At 39.1% G+C, this 18044-nt stretch overlaps 2 protein-coding genes across 2 annotated transcripts in view; both read right to left on the bottom strand.

The window, feature by feature from the left end:
* LOC145478832 (uncharacterized) overlaps positions 1-18044 on the bottom strand; it is a gene marked incomplete at its 3' end in the record, with an annotated part of 117481 nt that overhangs the window by 88953 nt on the left and 10484 nt on the right. The gene's annotated exons all lie outside the window — the stretch shown is intronic.
* Positions 6105-18044, bottom strand: part of LOC145478802 (uncharacterized) — a 210952-nt gene continuing 199012 nt past the window's right edge. The window contains exon 8 of the transcript XR_014048331.1: positions 6105-6172. The gene's annotated coding sequence lies outside the window, so the exon portion shown is untranslated. The remainder of the gene's footprint in view (positions 6173-18044) is intronic.

Genomic DNA, 18044 nt, shown 5'->3' with positions numbered 1-18044 from the left:
TTAAACTAAAGTAAAAATTTGTGTTTATCATATCGGGCGCAGGTGAATACCATGCTGAAAACAAGTCAGTGTCTGCAGCTGCCATCTTCTCATGCAAGTCCGCTTCATTTAGTTTTACTAGAAATCCCCTTGCGGAAACAAACTGGCGTAATATTTTCTTAAACTTCATAGCATCCAAATATTCAAAACGTCTTGAAGTCGCAAATTTTCTCTGAACCACGACAGCGTAATGTTATCGACAACGATATTGCGTTCGATTTCTTCACAAATAGCCATTCTACGCTCGGGATGCGCGTTACGATAGTTATGATAAAAATGGAGATCTAGGGCCTCATAAAAACGACCTCTCACACGCTTCTTTGTTTCTTCACTTACTCGAGGCAGGCCAGTGTTATGATCTGTTTTGACCGTTGAAGCGCACTTGCCGTCCTCGCTGCTACTACTATCCGCTTTGCTTTCAACTGCAAACATCCCCATGTAAGATGTGATATCGCAGTTTTCAGTCTTCCTAGGCTCGATCTTCTCTCCGTTAATATCTCTAACTTCTATGACTTGGTCCCTTTCCGCAATAGCACACAGTTGATCCATGTTTTGATCGAGCCTAAGCAGTTCTCCATGGGAAATTTGGCCATCACTGTGTTGGCACATGTACGCTCTGCTGGGTCTTAGCCGTCTTCGCAGTAACTGCGCGGGCCTTCGAAATGGCCCGGTGTTCTCAGCAAAGGCTTCATCTTTAAATGTCCCGTTCTTAGCCTGATCGTCATCGAGATATATATCATCCACCGAACGTAAGCCAGAACCGGCAATAGCTTTCTGCTCTCCATTCAGCCCTCTTGACTCAGTCGACCTTTTCAACGCATTTCTGGGCTCTGTAGCGACGCGTCTCAATGGAGGAAGCTTCTTGTCATCTGTGAAGAAAGAACTGATTTTTCTCTCTTGAGGGAGGAACGAAGACGTCTTCGCTGCAAGAAGCCGTCGGTTCTCCACTTGAGGGAGTCTTGGAAGACTTGACGGCAAACTGTCACGTCTAAAATCCTGAAATATCGGATTGTTAATGGAGCCGTACTTTCTTCTAATCGGTGGCAATCTTGCTTGACCCGTTTGTGCTCCGTTTGTCAAATATCTATTCGCCATAACGCTGCCCTCTGTGCTATCAATTGTTATTTAACAAGAATGTAATACGACGCTGAAACTACACTGTTGCGCCCCACAGGATAAACAAATGATAAAAAAAATATCAGAGCCGCTATTTTTGTCATTTGCCTCGAAGCAATAAAAATGGAAATTATCCACGACTCTTTCAGAAAAACGTGTTTTCTCCGCAACAAACGCTTTCGGTATCAACTCACAATGTCATTAGCAGACTATTGATTCCAGCTTTGCATTTCCGCTTGCTTTCAATGTTTTCTTGTTGAAAAGTGATCTCGCCACTTATTGTCAGTTTCTGGGCAAATGAATATCAGAGACACTCTTTTAAGTGCTTTTATTTATAAAGATACGTCAAACTTAACAAAAACAAATTGAGTAACTGGGCAATTACTGTAAACGTCCATGCTTTTCTTACGCTCAGCGCTCGAGTATTCGTGCTATTGAGGTTTTTTAACGCTTCAAAAAATAAAACAGCTTTACCTTAGCTAATGTTGTAATTTGAAAACAATATTGGCATCACAGAAACAACAGAACTCCACGTAATTTTTTTTTTGGACAGGTTTCCCTTTGTTCCTTAGGAGACCGAGTTTACTAAAATGGACAGTAAATTTAATTCACTAACTTTCTTGAATGAGACGGGATTTCCAAATTTTGTAGTTTTAATTTGCACGCGCAAGATAGAGAAATTACTTTTAATCAGCCTCCTTTTTATCCCCCATTTATGATTTTTAGAAATTTTACGATGCACGTTCGATAAAAAGTGAGAGAAGTTCTAAAACAGTGTTTTTCTGACGGAGATAGAAAAGAAACAGTATAAACTAGGTACATAATGTACCTATGAATGTATGCGAGCAAATGTTTTTCTGACTTTACGCGAAGAGCCAAATAAGCTTAAGTCAACCAGTCAGTAGAAGTAATCTTCTTGAAATGTTTTTAACTTCTTGGCGCAAATTAGAGTTGTAGCTCTTGTGATCGCTGTCTTTACGGCTCACAAACCCTGGGAGACCAAGCTCGTGTTTAACAGTTTAAAGAAAAAAACAATCGAAGCTTGCTTCCGCTAGCCGTGTCTCAAAGTGACACAATAAAAATATGTAGATCGGCCAATCACATCGCACGTTATATCTCCCATGATCTTAGAACTTGGACAGTCAAATGTCAATTGTTGACCGGGTTGAAGGCAAAACAAAATTAATCAATTCCTTACTTGTATATCCTCGAAATGAAACGTGAAAGTAAGAACAATTGCTGTTATTGCACTTATCAGTGGTTTGACATACAAACGAGGCGAAAGGCTCCAATCTGCTTTGTATTGACCCTATCGCCTCGTTCGCAAGCCTTTAAAAAAAAAGAAAAATATATAACCGCAGACTTGCAATAATAACAAGAATAATAATAAGAACTGCAGCAACAGCTACATATATTGAACTTAGCCAATGTAGTGTCCCTCCATGTATCTGCAGTCTGCTTTTCATATGAGGACGCACTTTCCCATGATTCATTCACCATTCATAGCTTCCGTTTCTTCTTCTTAGAAGTCAATAAACGGAGAGCGAAAGAGCTATGTATAAGACGTCTACATCAAAATGACCATATAAGACCAATTTTAGGTCTTATAACAATACCTATTGTTATCAATGTTGAGCCGGTTTTCTTGATACGATGCGAACTGTAGACTGTGAAACGTACTTCGTGCGCGAAACTCTACCAGTTAACTTACACTTCGGGGATTTCATGAAGTTTTGCCCAAGGTTCGAGGAAAGTGTGAGACACTCGGAATAGCAGGTGAACAGCCTCTTGCTTTGGGCAAAACACGTGTTTTTAAGGTTTTGTCAAAATCACCATTAATTTCCATTTTTTCCCAGGAAAAAAGGCTGTTATCATGTTTTGTTCAGTGTTCGCTTCAGCGAGCGGCACACTACAGTACGCTCTTATGTTATGAAAAACAGCGAACGGACAGTTCACTAGAGAAGCACAATCCCGTTGATATATATACTAGGCTCCTTGAGAAAGGAATTGCACAAAGGAATGGCACATAATAATAGGCCAAATGCGGAGCTTTCGAACCAGATGACATTACCGCCGATTCGAAGAATACCGGGATGCAACATTGCTCAAGACCCGAACACTGAAGATGACAATTCCCCGCTGAGGTTTTTAAAGCTTCTTCGTCTTGAAAGGCGTCCAAATATGATAAGTCAAACGCCTTCATCTCTTCAAGAGACAGAACAGAAAAACGAGTCCTACAAATGTTGCGTAGCAATCGACAAGAATTTTCCACCATTACAAGTCGCTACAAAGCAAGGAACTTGCTCTCTCTTGAAAGATGGAATGAGGACGCACAAAGTCAGGAAGAAACACACGTTTATTCCGGCATGCACAGAATCGGGTCAATATGCCGCGAAGGTGATTCGCCTAAGAACGCGATTACTAAAGATAAACCCATTGCCGCCAAGATGCTCCGACGACCTGTGCAGTTACTTCGCAGACGGCTGAAACCGTGTAAGGAGTATCTACACGGTGATGGTCAAATATCCTATGAAGAGCTGCTTTCCTTCGAACAACGCCTGGATCAGTTGCGCACGTTCACGGAAAGAGAGAAAATGATGGACCTGAGAGATATTAATGGGGAAAAAATCGATCCTAAAAAGACTGGAAACACTGACATAACGTCTTACATCGCCACGTTTGAAGTTCAAAGGAAAGCAAATGGTAATAAACGCGCTTCCAGGGAAAAAACAGGCCCTGTCGAAGAGACAGATGTGCGTGTTCGAGGGAGTTTTTACGAGGCGTTAGACCACCATTTTTATCACTGCTATCGCAACACTCACCCCGAGCGAAGAATGGCTATTTGTGAAGAAATTGAACGCACTATTATTGTTGACGACCTAGCTCTGACGTGTTTTCGGGAACATTTAACCCTTCAAGATGACATGAATACATGGATGCTATAAATCTTGATGGACACTTTTATGATGTTGTTTTTACATAAGAAAAGGCGTTCATTTTCAAGCTTTAGAAACAGATAGGAAATGAACTCGCAGCTTGTTCAGAGTCTGCCATGAGAACCTATCGCAGGTGTGATCAATTATTTTTCTGTTTATTCAGTTGTAAAAACAAAACAAAAACACCTGAGTTTTCGATAATTTGGTCGTAGTTAGACGAGGTTTACGGTACAAAATTAAATTAAACTTTATTTTGTGAAGGTTCCTATTACAGCTATTCAAATTTACTGGTTTGGATTGTAGATAACACTCGCTCCAGTAAGTTCTAAATACGTCAGTGATTACCAAAGTAGCAAACCAGACGAGAAATGTTAAAGAAGTCACATTGAAGAGCTAAGGAATCATTGAGCACTGCAAGTGACGACAGTGTTTCGTTTCTTGTTAGTGGTGGCCGGCGGGGGCAATATAACCTAAACTTGTGATCCGTGCTTTTTTTTTTTGTCTGTTTTGTTTTCCTCCGGGAGGTCACTTTTTAGTAATAACTGCACAAATAGATAAAACGGAGATTTTATTCAAAGAGAAATTATCTTAAGTTTCTTATCTTTCATCTCTAAGTGTATTCCTCTAGCATACTTGATTAATTAAGTGATATTTTAGAGAACGAAGCTTACGTTTTGTCAATCGCTTCAAGTGAACGAAGTATTATTTTAATAGTACTGTAATAATAATAATTTACATTTTTAAAGGGCACTTTTCTCAACTCCATGCGCCTAATAGCAAATAACTAACTAAATGAAATAGAAGAAATAACTAACTAACTAAATTTTGCGATACTGGACCTAAAATTGACAATTAAAGGCACAGTGTCCCTCATGATTATCGAAAGTTGGCCTTTTTTAATATCGATATCACATTGCCAAATGCTACCAATGTTACAAATAAATTGGATAAAGAGATCCTACACAGTAAAATTGAAAAGAACCAGCTTTTGAGGAAAGAAGTGCAGCATCTCAAGTATGGAAGTGGATAACAGTTCATCATTTTGATTTTGTGACAGGATTGCCAGAGATCAAAATTGACAGGCTGGTGGAAAATTTCGTTTTGGTTGGTTTGTTTGTGTTTGTTTTCGTTTCATCATCCTTGGCGTTTTCTTCTTTATTTTGCAAGATAATATTAGCAAACTCACAGCAGTACATATAAAACACGATCATCCGGGACAATGTCATTTCAAAAGCGTGTTGTAAGTCATATCAAACACATCACCAGTCTGTTGCCGCACAAGAAAACAATACAATATGCCGTGCATTATATTAGGTCTCGTCCACACTACGCCGGAGATGTTTGAAAACGCAACTTTACTTCTACAGTTAGCCCTACAGTCCACACTAATCCGTCACCCAAAGAGAGCTTTTCAAAACGTTCTTCAAACCGGAGGAATATGAAAATCAAGGTTTGCGTTTTAGTGTGGAAGTAAAACATTATGAACACGCGATGACGACAAGATAGTCATGTGATTTCCCTGGTCGAGTTTTCCTCAAACACAAATATAAAATAACCGGTGATTGTTGCGTTTTTAAATTTCTCCGAAGAAGTGTGAACGGGGCCTTAAGTACAGACATTTTCTGGCCAATTCTCAGCTATCAGGTTTTCCGTGACTCCACTCATCCCCTCCTACACCGCCTAAGGTATCATTGGCCACTTCGAGACTTTACACCAATAAATACACTACTGAAGAGCTAGTAAATTACATCATCTTATAAAACTTTTCAAAATCCTGGATACAAGAAAATGATTCTGAGCCTTTTTTCTTCTGTGTGACAGTCTATCATGAGCTAAGTCTTTACAGTTAATATCAACTATAATTTCACAAAAGCTAAATGTTTCGAGCTTCATGTCAGAACCAAGTACTCAATGGCGGACTCAGGTGCCCAAAGCATGAGGGAGAGTGTGAATGTAATGTTCAGACTTTTGGCATCGAGTTGTTATAACTAAGAGTTAGACCGACAAGGTGTCTCTCGGTCAGGCGGAAGAGTTAAGAATGTTAACTATCCACACCTTTTACTGTACATGATGTATCATACCTTATAAGGCTATTTATCTGAGTGCGAATGGTTTAAGAATTCAATAATCTAAGCTATCTACGATATTTTATTTGGTTCTTTGTTTGGTTTTTTGAAAACCAGGAATTTCCACTCATAAGATCACTTGGAACAGTGTGAGATATAGAACTATCAAGACAATTAACTTACGCACTGTCAATGAGATCCTCTTCCCTTTTAAATCTTGGACGAGACGACAAACGGTCTTTTACTAATAGCTCTTGAAGATCGAACCATAGGCCCCAATACCCAGGCCCGTTAAACTCTTTATCCACACACCTTTTTAACTCTTCCATCATTGATATCAGGTCCAGCGTCTGCCAGCGCTTGTTCAGAATATTCAGCATCTGAGATTCAAGGATCTTGTATTCGTCACGAGCGATCACCACGAGACTCTCTGAATATTCTGGGACACTGACTTGGATCGAGCTCCCCACAACAAATTTAATCTTGTCTGGAATTCCGGACACCAGTCTTTTCATTAGCTTTTCAATTAAATTGGTAAACACGGCTCCAAACACAGCAAACAATGAATAGTTTCCTAAAGAAAAAATGGTACAAAAAGAACAAAGATCAGCGGTCTTTCTTAATACCGTTAAAAACGTACCGCTGTGCTAAATGTAAAGAAAACAATATAGGGAGATTAGCGGGCATTTTTGTAGGATCGGACGGGTTAATGTGAGCAGGTCGGGAAAACTGTTCACACGCGCTCGGTACAAGCTTCCGTGAGCACGGGGACTGCATCGACATTTTCAAAGACATTTCATGGCATGATAAATGTCTCCTTATTGATTACGTTAGGTGGGAAACCCGAGATGGGGAGTAAATGATTGCAAAAGCACCACACTCTTCAGACACGTGAGAAATGTTACCAAAAAGTCAGGAACACGTAAGGCTAGCGCAAAGTCTTGGAAAGTTTTCTTTTAAACGAAAGTTGGACATTGGTATTGTTGTTTCTGTCTTCGCCCTTCTCAAATATCTGCTTTTCATTTTATCGCTAAGAATGATAATCCATCCCAACCCTAGACTGTACTACACTTGTTCCTTTATTCTCCAACAGTTGCTAGGATATTACGAATTCATGACCACTAAGCATTTTACACCTATGACTCCACCCCCCTTGTTCACAGAACTAAACACAATCAGATTTAACTTGGGATGAAAGAAACGGAAACTCAGTAAATATATTGATGTTTAGCAGGAGCCATAATCGGGGACGGAGACCGCAAACGCGCACCATTTCTAGTATTGGGGCTGTCCCTATGATATGGGACAATTTTTTAATTTTTTTTAGAACAAATTGCGCCATCCCGTGCGGCACACGCGCGTACATGCTGCGAGGATTTTTGCGGATGTAGCGCGGGGAAATGGCGTCCGAAATTCCCGAAACGTTTGATGCTTTTGGCCCACAACTCAATACGTTCGTGTCTGTTGGAATTTTACTTCGGTATTTCGTCGTAAGCTGCTCCAGGTTGAGTGAAGTAAGACAGTGTCGAATTTAGTTATGTGCCTCTTTATGATATCACTGACCAAGTTGTGTTCCCGGGGTGGTACTTTGGGAATTTCTGGGTGGGGATGTGCCGCTGGGACCCTGGAACCCTTAGCCTATACCAGAGTTAGTTCAGCTGAATTTTGCTACCCTATACTAGAGTAATCTCCCCAAATCCCCCCATCTATCGAAACTGTTGAGGCTGATTTGCGTAAATTTAAACTTGCCGATTTCATTTTTTGATATTTTTGAGTGGCAATTCCTGGTTTCTCTAGTCTAGATAAAATCGTCAACCAACTAGTCACTTTTGTGAAAAATTATACCCTATTCTAGACCCAAACGCTCTGATTTATATACCTTATCCTAGAGTAAACTGCTTGAAAAACATACCCTTCACAGCGGCACATACCTATATAGCCCATATATGGCAGTGCCCCCCCCCCCGGGGTTGTGTTCCGCTGCTTCCTTTACAACAGCTTCACATTACTCCACTCTAAGTTTCACATATGTTGAAGATTAACAGCTTTTCCAAAACACAGCAAAAAACTATTTGGAAATATTTGGATACAGCAGCGTTTCCGGACTTTAAAGTTTCCCTCCTCTTGCCACACGCTTGCGAGGATTTCGCCGGAGTCTATCGCGACCGAAAAGTAAAAAAAACAACAACAACAACAAAAAAACAATAATTGCAAGTTTGAGTTTCGCCTGAATTGTAAGCAACGCTTGGTGTTTTATCAAGGCCCAATAAGTGACAATTAAGTTTATGTCTGTAGATGCTGCTCAATCAGTTTTGTTCGTGTAAAAATCCAATAAATTCAGCTGTAAATTGCCTATTGTCAATGAATAAGAGCGTCCGCCAATGAGTGTTTTGTACAGTCAGTAAAACATGACAAATTGGACTTCCCCACTTTCGTGAAAACGTTCATCGAACTCTGCTTTTTAAATATGTTTACGGTTGATAAATGTTTGAGAACATATTTAAAGCTTAGCTGAAAATATGTGAATACAGCAGAAATAATCGGCAAAATTACGATGACGCTTTCTTTAATCAACTCGAATAAAGATTTCGATTTTGTTGGTTGAGTTATCAAAAGTCCTTGTCTATTTTATTTTCGCAGTGTAAAATTTCACCATGTTAAAGAAACACACGTGATGCTAGTAGCCTTTTGGCGTTGGTGAAAATCGTCGCAGCATCTCGGCACAAAAGACAACGAAAGAAATCTTTGCCAAGATTTGTTGACAATTGAAAACACCGACTCGGATTTGAAAGTGCACGCGCTGCACTATGCAAATGAGCTACTTGTACGCGTCGCACTTTCCTTTCAAAAACGTTTGCAAACTCGCCAAACAAACAGAAACTATAAGAAACTATCAAAAAAAGGGTTTGGTTATGATTTAAGCATTGTTTAGGAAACTCACAAATTAACTCGATACCAGAGTAAAGAGTTTTCTTACGTTGAAAGACCTAGAGAAAGGCGTCGAAGAAATTCTGATTCTAGTTTGTATTGCAAGGCGAGGGATGAGGCAACTGCACAGAGTGAAAGGGAAGCAGAAACAAAACATCTGGACTCCGAGAAATTTGAGTTCGTTCAGAGCTATCTACAGAAGAACATTCAAGAGACGCACAGTATGACAACAGAGACGACTGACAGTGGAATAAGAACACATGGTGAACCATCTGATCTTGAAATGCAAGACATCTCTGGTAACTATAATTTATCAGTATAATTCTACTAGTATACTAGTGCAAATGCTGTAATCTGATTGGCTGAGCCATTGAACACCATCAGCCATTAGTGTGCAGCGGCTGTAGGTCGTCTAGGAAAGGGCGACGTCTTTTTTCGTTTTTCCAAAGTTTTGGAGGAAAATTTTGATGCAAATAGATAATTAAATTCCTGAGAAGTCTACACGAAGGACATTTACGGTTTCTTGACTTTTGAAAAAGTTGAAATTATTGGAAAAACTGATGCGCGCGCACACAACTTCAATTTTAAATGGCAAGTCAATCCGAGCGACCTTTTTCAGGCGCAAAGTTTAATAATACCTCAAGAAATAATTGGAAATCGTTATTTGAAGTAAACTCGTTCAACGGAGCAGACTGATAACATCATCGACTGACAAACACTTTTCCCTTGACTCTGAAGGTGACTTTCGCTCAGGTTTTCGAAACGTCAGTCACCAACAACAGTTATTTTCAGAACTACCCTCATCCGGACGATCACACTATACGAACTACTGATACTCCTGGGTTCAACCCATTTACTATATAATTTATTAATAAATGATTGTTTGGGTTCACAAATGTGAAACAATTATCAACCAAAAAAGATGTAAACAGCGCACATTATGGAGCAGAGGCGAGTTGCTACAATGAGGATAATAATTCTCTTAATACGTCTAGGAATACTTGCTGAGCCTTAAAATGCCTGATGCCGCAGGTTCTGTTAAATTCTAGCAATGAAACTTAAGAAATGTTGCATTGTCCGTGTAGTAATGCTGTTAATGCTGGTATGTTGACTGGAGAGTGTAGCTAGCTTAACCAGACCTGAACTTGATACGAAACTTGAGTAGAACAAAATTAGTGACCGACCTATCAAAAGCTGCAGCTACTGGCCAGTTAATCTTTGATAATTAACACTTTATGACTGGTTCCCTGGGAAACCGGTTGATATTTGTTTTCCAAGTATCTCAATGTTTCCCAAGGAAGAACCGAATGAAACATTGAGAATTGATGGAAACGAAACTAACTGGTTTCCCGAGGGACCAGCCTTTTAGTCATTTGTTGTAAAGCACAGCGAAAACCAATTAGTAGAGGCAGTCGTCGGTCAACATTCACGGATAACATTGCACCGTTACCCTCTGTCGTCATAGATTTACTGTACTGTTCTATGTGTACTGTTTTTGTCTTAAAGGTTTTTTTCGATCGACAATTCGCCGTGACAGAAAACAGGGGGACCAAATCGACCTAGCCTGCGTAGCAGGCGTAAAACAGGAATGAGGGGAAGGAAGAGCGAGAGCGGGGATAGAAGGAGGGGAAGAGGGCTAAGGAATGCGTTCCTTCCCTTTCCTCCACGCGGTTTTTTCCTCCCTACCCCTTCTCCGTTTATGCCTGCAACGCAGGCGCAGGCTAAATGGACCGTGATCACAAATAAGATCAATTTCTTATATAGCCCCTCCCAGGCCCTCATTTCATTAGTCCTTAGACAAAAGGGATAAATATCTTAGCTTTGGATGCCGCATATGCCATGCATCAACAATTCAGTAAAATTATTGGATTTCACTTTCGCGTGATTGCGTGAATTATGAACTAGATTCCTGGATTTCTTATCTCCCTTGGTTTTGGTTTCTCGCTATCATGCAAAAACTGACTCATCATGATCCAGCATGGTAAAACAAGTTATATTCTGCTATAAAAGAAAAAAATGGATTTTTCTCCCTTTTTTAGGTCACCCATTTCAACGCTGCTTGAAAGACCTTGAGGAAGATGTCATCCGTGAACTGAGAGTAAGACTAGCTGGCGACCAAGTTGCTGCGAGACATATTTATAAATCATTTGCTATCAAACGCCCTTTTAAGAAATCGATGAATATTTTCGAATTATTTCCTGAAACTCCTGTGAAGTTATTTAAAGACGTTCTGGAGGCTTTACAGCTGTATGACCCGGTAGAATTGCTGGAGAAACCGCAGAAACCGCAACCTGTCAGATCGCTACGACTTGCTCTTCCTTTACAAGAGATAGAGAAACTGAAGAAAACTACTGATCCTCGTCCCACAACCTATCATAGTAATGTTGCTGTTCTGATTATTACTGACAAAAAGAGTCATCATACAAAAGGGATTGAAGGGTTTTTCAAAGGTCTTAGCTCAAAGAGTGATGTGACTGTATTTAAATGGAAAACACGGGCTCACCGGGTCGATTTACAATCACAGCATTTTTGGTGGGAGAGAATGGTTGAAAGAGAGGTTCACCGGATGAACCTGGAGGCGCAGAAGGAAATGGAGACCAATGAGACAGCTTTGTCAGCGGTCATAGAGAGGTGGATACACAACCAAGGTTGGTGACAATGAAAAAAAAGTTTCTACTTTATATGAACGTGAACCTGACCTTGCCTTTAACGTAATTTCCTTATATTTAACTAAACACAGGAGCCATAATCGGGGACGGAGACCGTAAGTCTTGGGATCCGCGCGCACCTATGATATGAGACAATTTTTCTATTTTTAGAACAAATTGCGCCATCCTGACGTCATATATCCGCGCGGATCCACGCACATGTCGGGAGCTCTCGCGTGGATGTCGTCACGTTGCGTGATCAAATGGTGAGAGTTGCGAGATTCTCTTGCAGATTTTTCACGGCGATGACAGGGAATATGGCAGAGAATAAGAACCAGGGCTCTTATATGTAGTTTTATGCTCTGAGCTAATGGAAAAGGTGAGTTTTTCAGGGTCGAAAACATGACTTCAATTTCGCGCTGTGAATGAATAATATCTGCTCACGCTAGCTAGTCGTACGCGTAATCTTTTGCGTTTGGTTCTGTAACGAATTTAACATGGCTCCTTGCGCAACCTCTGGGGCATGGGACATTTTGAATTCTTTACTTAAACCATCTTGGAAGCAAAGTTAGCCTGTTCAAGGATCTCAGTAGAAGGGGAGGGAGGCGAGCATACTGATGTGTATTACATGTGGCCCTCTACTAACTGAACTTCTGGCACAAGTGCGACGAGAACTGGTGTTGAAATGTTCCACCTTAGGGTCACTCTCATCCTACTAAACTAGATTGTATATTCCCTGCAGTTATTTCATTGAAAACATAAACTTACGCCTGACATTTATTAAATGAGAGTTCTGCTGTTTAAAATCAAAGATCATTGAAGAGAACATTAAAATGCAACTAGAAAACGCCTCATTTTTAAGCAGTTGCAAAACGTCACATACTGAACTGAAACAACGAGAACGCATTCTTGTATGCGACCACTTTTGGAATGTCCAAGGTGGTCCTTCGACTGTATATCATGAAACAATTCTTGTTGTCAGTAGTATATTTTAGAACGTCTTTTGGATGTGTCAAACTTGTAATTGCATTTTCAAAATGGACACAATGTCCTTCGTGGAAATTAGACATGGTGATGGAAATTTTTGTTCCAATTGGCCGACCTTCGAGTCCGATTTAATTAATTTGCGGTTCAACTTGCCGCCATGGAGTCTTTCCATACTAAAATTTATAACCTTTAGGAAAACTACGACAAATATGAATGTTTTAAAATTCCCTTATTGGAATACTTATTGGAACAAATTACATATCAAAATGGCAACAGAAACACGAATAACAAGGAGAATCACTGATTCATCAGTTCTATTGCAAACACTCATCACGGAAAAGCAGAAGTCAAGTTACCATTTGTAAGCTTACCTAAAAATAAATGAGCTCAGACGTTACATTTGCTTGAAACAAAAACAAGTTTTAAAACTTAGAGGTCTTATTTATATCTAGCTGTTGTCCGTGAGACTCAAAAAAGTTCAAAACCTCTGTACCGCTCTGAGACTTCACAGAATTTAAGATTAGAAATTGTAGAAACTAAAAAAATAATCAACGAAGTGGTGACAAATAAGCTTACATTAAAACCACTCGCAAAAAGCATTAAGCTTATTTAGATTTAATTCGTCGTAATCAAAAACTTCAACTGCAGGTCTTCGCACAATTCAACATTGAACATCGGAGAAACAGCGGAAAATACATGTACACACAAATTATTTGTAATACATAGATTTAGCCGAGCCTAAAAGCGGAACTCCTGAGCCGGGCTGTTCGATTAAGTTTAAATAATTTCAAACTACACAAAACAAAAGTAGTGAAAAACGTTTGTATACAAGAAAAATTTATTCTTAAGTTAACTTTTAATCCTGGGTTAGCTTTAACCGGCTCCCAAACAACTATTTACAACAAGTTAACCTGACGTGAGCCCACGATCTAACCGAAAAGACTAGCACTTGGTCAGCGATCAACTTTAACAAACACGTGACCCTTGATGAGCTCTAAACTTAAGCCCGCGATATGGTCACGAGATACTGTTCAGCGGACACCTTGTTTCGACAGGCGTCAATTGACCATAACAAGGATATCCAATATCAATGAAGTACGCTGTAAATCAAGGCTGCATAGGCTGCATGTCTCTGTCAACCTATTAGTTGGAGTATGGCCGCCATCTTGCACGACTCCGTCGTCGTCGACAGGTCTCAAAAACCGCTGAGCATGCGCACTCATTTTCCGCCTTCAAATGTTTCAAACTGGCGGACGACAAATAAGATTTCCGCACGTAATTGAGCTTCTCACAAGGCTTCTCATGCATTTATTCAAACTTTGATAATTTTACCGTCGACGTTTCTAGTCATCTTGCGCGACTCCAACGTCGTCGTCGTGCGTACGCGCCCACGAGCAATACCGCTAGCCATGATAACCATGAGAAAATCAATTCATGAGTTTCCTGTACTTTCCTATATGAGTATGGGGCTCCGCTTAGCGGCATTTCGGGCCGCCGGAGCCCCGCTCTAAAGCGGTGAAAAATTTACACGTAGATCAACTATCGACAGAAAAGTACCCACTTGCTCTTCATCGAAACCTCAGCTTCGAAAAAACGAAGACATCGCTTGTCCTTTCCACCTCAAACTGACAATTTCTCCGATTCCAAGATTTCAGTCCGTATTTCCACAGCATAAAACCTTTCAACCAAATCCAAAAAAAAAATTTTCCGATCACAGTTTCAGTTCCCTGGATCATAATCCAGCGTACAAACAACGTAAAACAACGCGGAACGACTCAGTGATCTTGAGAATGCGGAGAAACCTTTACTTAGTCAGTATCGCCATACACGGACTGTTGGAAGCACCACTTCTGAACCAGCGCTGACTAGTTCCAACTCAAGGTAACATTTTCGCTGGTTTCAGTGATTTCTGACGGTATTTCCACAGTACTCATCAGTAGAAATTCTCATTCCAAAACACCCTCTCCCCAAGTATATATATTTGTAAGTCATACTTACAATTCCCGCCATCATAATCAAAGCGTGAAACACCGCCAAATGATGATGGTTTCATTCATTTGTTTTTATTCATTTGATAAAAATACATATCAAAAGTTACAAAGTAGAATATTTAATAGGCACTTACAATGTCAAAAACTTACTAAAAATGCTATATTAAAATGATTAAATAGACAAGAATTTGAAAAGTCTACATTGCTAATTTATATCTAAAACTAATTCTAAGGTATTTTTAAAACGTTTAGTATATATTTTCTGAAATTGTCCACAACATAGAATTTTCAATCTGATAAGTCTGAGACACATACATCGCCCGTCTCAGTCAAAACTCATTCAAACCATAGCCCTGACATGCCGACTAAGACTCAAGTTAAATGGCTCCTTTGTACAATTGTGTGTCAGGGAAAGCATTTATCTCAGGTCCCGTCCGTACAACACTGGAGAAATTTGAAAGCGGCGTTTTCAAACTACGCCGAAGAAATTTGAAAACAGTCGCTGGTCATTTTGGATTTGTGCTTGAAGAAAACTAAGCCAGGAAAGTCAAATTTTTATCGTGACGCTGTCGTTTTCGAAAGAGCTCCGTTTAGAAATTGTTTCCTATCCACATTAAAACTCAAAGCCGGCGTTTTCAGATTTGTCCGGTTTGAAGAGCGTTTTCGAGAAGCTCCCACTGGACGAAATAATGGATTTGATCATATTTGGCTTTAAATCTGATGTTATATTTGTCCTGGTTGTAAAGACAACAAATGTGCGACAAATATGATATATGCAGGACGAGTACAGTTTGAAATTTAAGCCATATTTAGCCAAAGTACAAATATAAGACAAACCAAACACTTGTCTGAGAAATCAGACAAATTTATTTATACAACAAAGCCACAAGCTAAAACTTCAATGAATCTGTCTCTCCAATTTTTTTTAAGTAGCTCTCCCACTTGTATGCAGGGCCTGTTTGAGTTTCCCTTCTTTGTACGACTACAGGGGCAGATATAAGGGTGGTCGGATTGGGTGGTTAGCCCCCTCCTTTTGGAGAAGAAGAAAATAAAAATATCAAGTATCAAATTCACTTCCACAAAATGAACTTTTTTGAAAACAATTTTCCCGGAAATGGTATACTGTACATAGATAGATTATCAGGAAATGCCACTAAATGGATTACAAAATTAAAGGTACTTTCTCTTCAAATAACAGTATTTACACACGCATCACGGCATAATGTCTAACCTTGGTGGTTTCAAGTGGCATAGAGAACTGCTTGCCTTTATTGAATTCATGTTTTCCACGTTTTTCAAACTAGCTAGAGTTAAAATTAAGTAAAAATGTTAATTTTTTATAGTTTACAACACTTTTAGGAGCTCTGACTGTTAGATAAAAATATTTTAAAGCTACGTTTTTAAAGCATACTAAAAAAGATGCCGGATTTTTAGTGAAACATTTCTTAAGTAAGTCATAGTTAACTATGAGTAAGTATTTTGCTGGTCCTGATCTTCCTAAAAATCCAATTTTAAATTACTTTTTTGTTGTTAGGAGTCCTTAGCTCTTGCTCCGTGACAGACGTCATTAAATTCTGCCTGGCCTCAAAAGTCACTGAAACAGAGTAACAAGCCGAATTCGAACACGCGAGGCAGGAGACGCCATCTTGGATTTGATGTTTATAAGTAACAAAATCTGGTTCTTTTGGCCCTAAAAGAAATTGCAAGTATAAAGAATAGCCAAGAATCACAAGGCTTCTGGATTAACACTTTAGATGGTGTTTTGATGATCAGTACTGTAATGGTATTTATCACTAAATTTGATCTTGGCAATAAGCTGCAGAAATTGTGAATGTCATTCTTCTCGTACAATCAAAACTTAACCAAAAACAATTTAAAGCTTGTGATAGAAGTTGATTTGAAATCGTGTTTTTGTTATGAGCAGTTGCTTTTAACTTATAATGAAGCCTTCAGAGGTCAGCGTACCTGTATTCAGTTGATATTAATTCCATGTTGCTGTGTGCTTCTGTTCTAGTTTAATATTCACGTACTATTTCAAAAGCGAGTGCGAGGGTTTCCTCAGGTTTCCAAACGCGAGAAACATTTGAAACGGCCGAGTGGTTTTATTGTTTTCGAGCGTTTGGAAACCTGATGAAACCCGAGGCACGAGTTTTTGAAATTACTTCTCCAACAAAGAAAATTAGTTTAAATTATCATTTGAATACGTTTTTTGAGACGTGAATGTGATTCTATCACCTAATTGCTGCTCTGTGACAATTTTTGAATAGTCGTCAATAATATGCAGATTAAGAAAATCTGCATCCGTGTTTGAAATTATTTCCAAACACGCCGTGGTTTTCAACTCGTTTTTCATTGGGTTTCTAAACCCATCCACCTGACCAGAATAAGATGCTCTGGTTGGGTAAGAGCTGCTTGAATAATTAATGAGTTTGAGAATGTTTTTTTCTTTTCACATTTTTATTGCTTTTGCACACACACACACACACACAAAAAGAACTTAACAAATACATAACAATAACACTGATACTAGTTGCATTTTTTGACAAATCTAAACATATATTCTAAGTGTTTTAATTTACACTATTTCCCTAATTGTTATTTGAAATCAGAGGAACTTTGCGTTGTAAAACGTTAATTAATCGTTCCGATTTTATACTTGTATTTGATAAAATCAATGATCTGTAGTGGTGGTGAGCTATTTTGGAGCTTACATTTATAAATATGATAGCGCAAGAAGAGAAGAGTATAATTCAATTTCTTTGTTAGTGTTGATGCAGAGAAAAAGCCAAAGAGAACATTTTCAGCATTTAGAATGAAATTAGAACAATTATTTACATTAAACCATTGTAATACTTCTTGAGTACAGTATTTTGTGAACTGGCACGCAATAAAGGTATGATCTATGGAGTCTGATTCCCCGCAATAAACGCAATTGCTATCTGGTTTGATGTTAAATCGGAACAGTTCCTTCTTTGTGACAACAACTCTGTGAATGAATCATTTGAAGTGGAATTTTCTTAACTTGTTTTCCTTGCATACTTTTCGAACCGATCTGAATATCTTTCCCCAATTTGTTTTGCCTTCTGTAATAGTTTTGTTCCATCGCCTTGGACCTCCATGCTGATCATTATTTTCCCGATTAATAATTAGCCTATAGAAGTCTTTTGACTTTGCCTTAAGCAAATTTATATCTACATTTTCAGTTACACGGAAGGATTCCGGGCCCTCATGACTAATACTTTCAGATGTTAAACCCTTGGATTTTACTTTTGTCAGGAGGTGACGTGGAATAGCAGAAATAACTTGGTAATAGACAAGGAAGGAAGTTTTCCT

Source organism: Orbicella franksi, chromosome 2 (genome assembly GCF_964199315.1).
Source record: "Orbicella franksi chromosome 2, jaOrbFran1.1, whole genome shotgun sequence".
In the NCBI taxonomy this organism is placed as follows: domain Eukaryota; kingdom Metazoa; phylum Cnidaria; class Anthozoa; order Scleractinia; family Merulinidae; genus Orbicella; species Orbicella franksi.
Note: the sequence above shows the minus strand (reverse complement) of the source record. Positions and strands in the feature narration are given on the sequence as shown.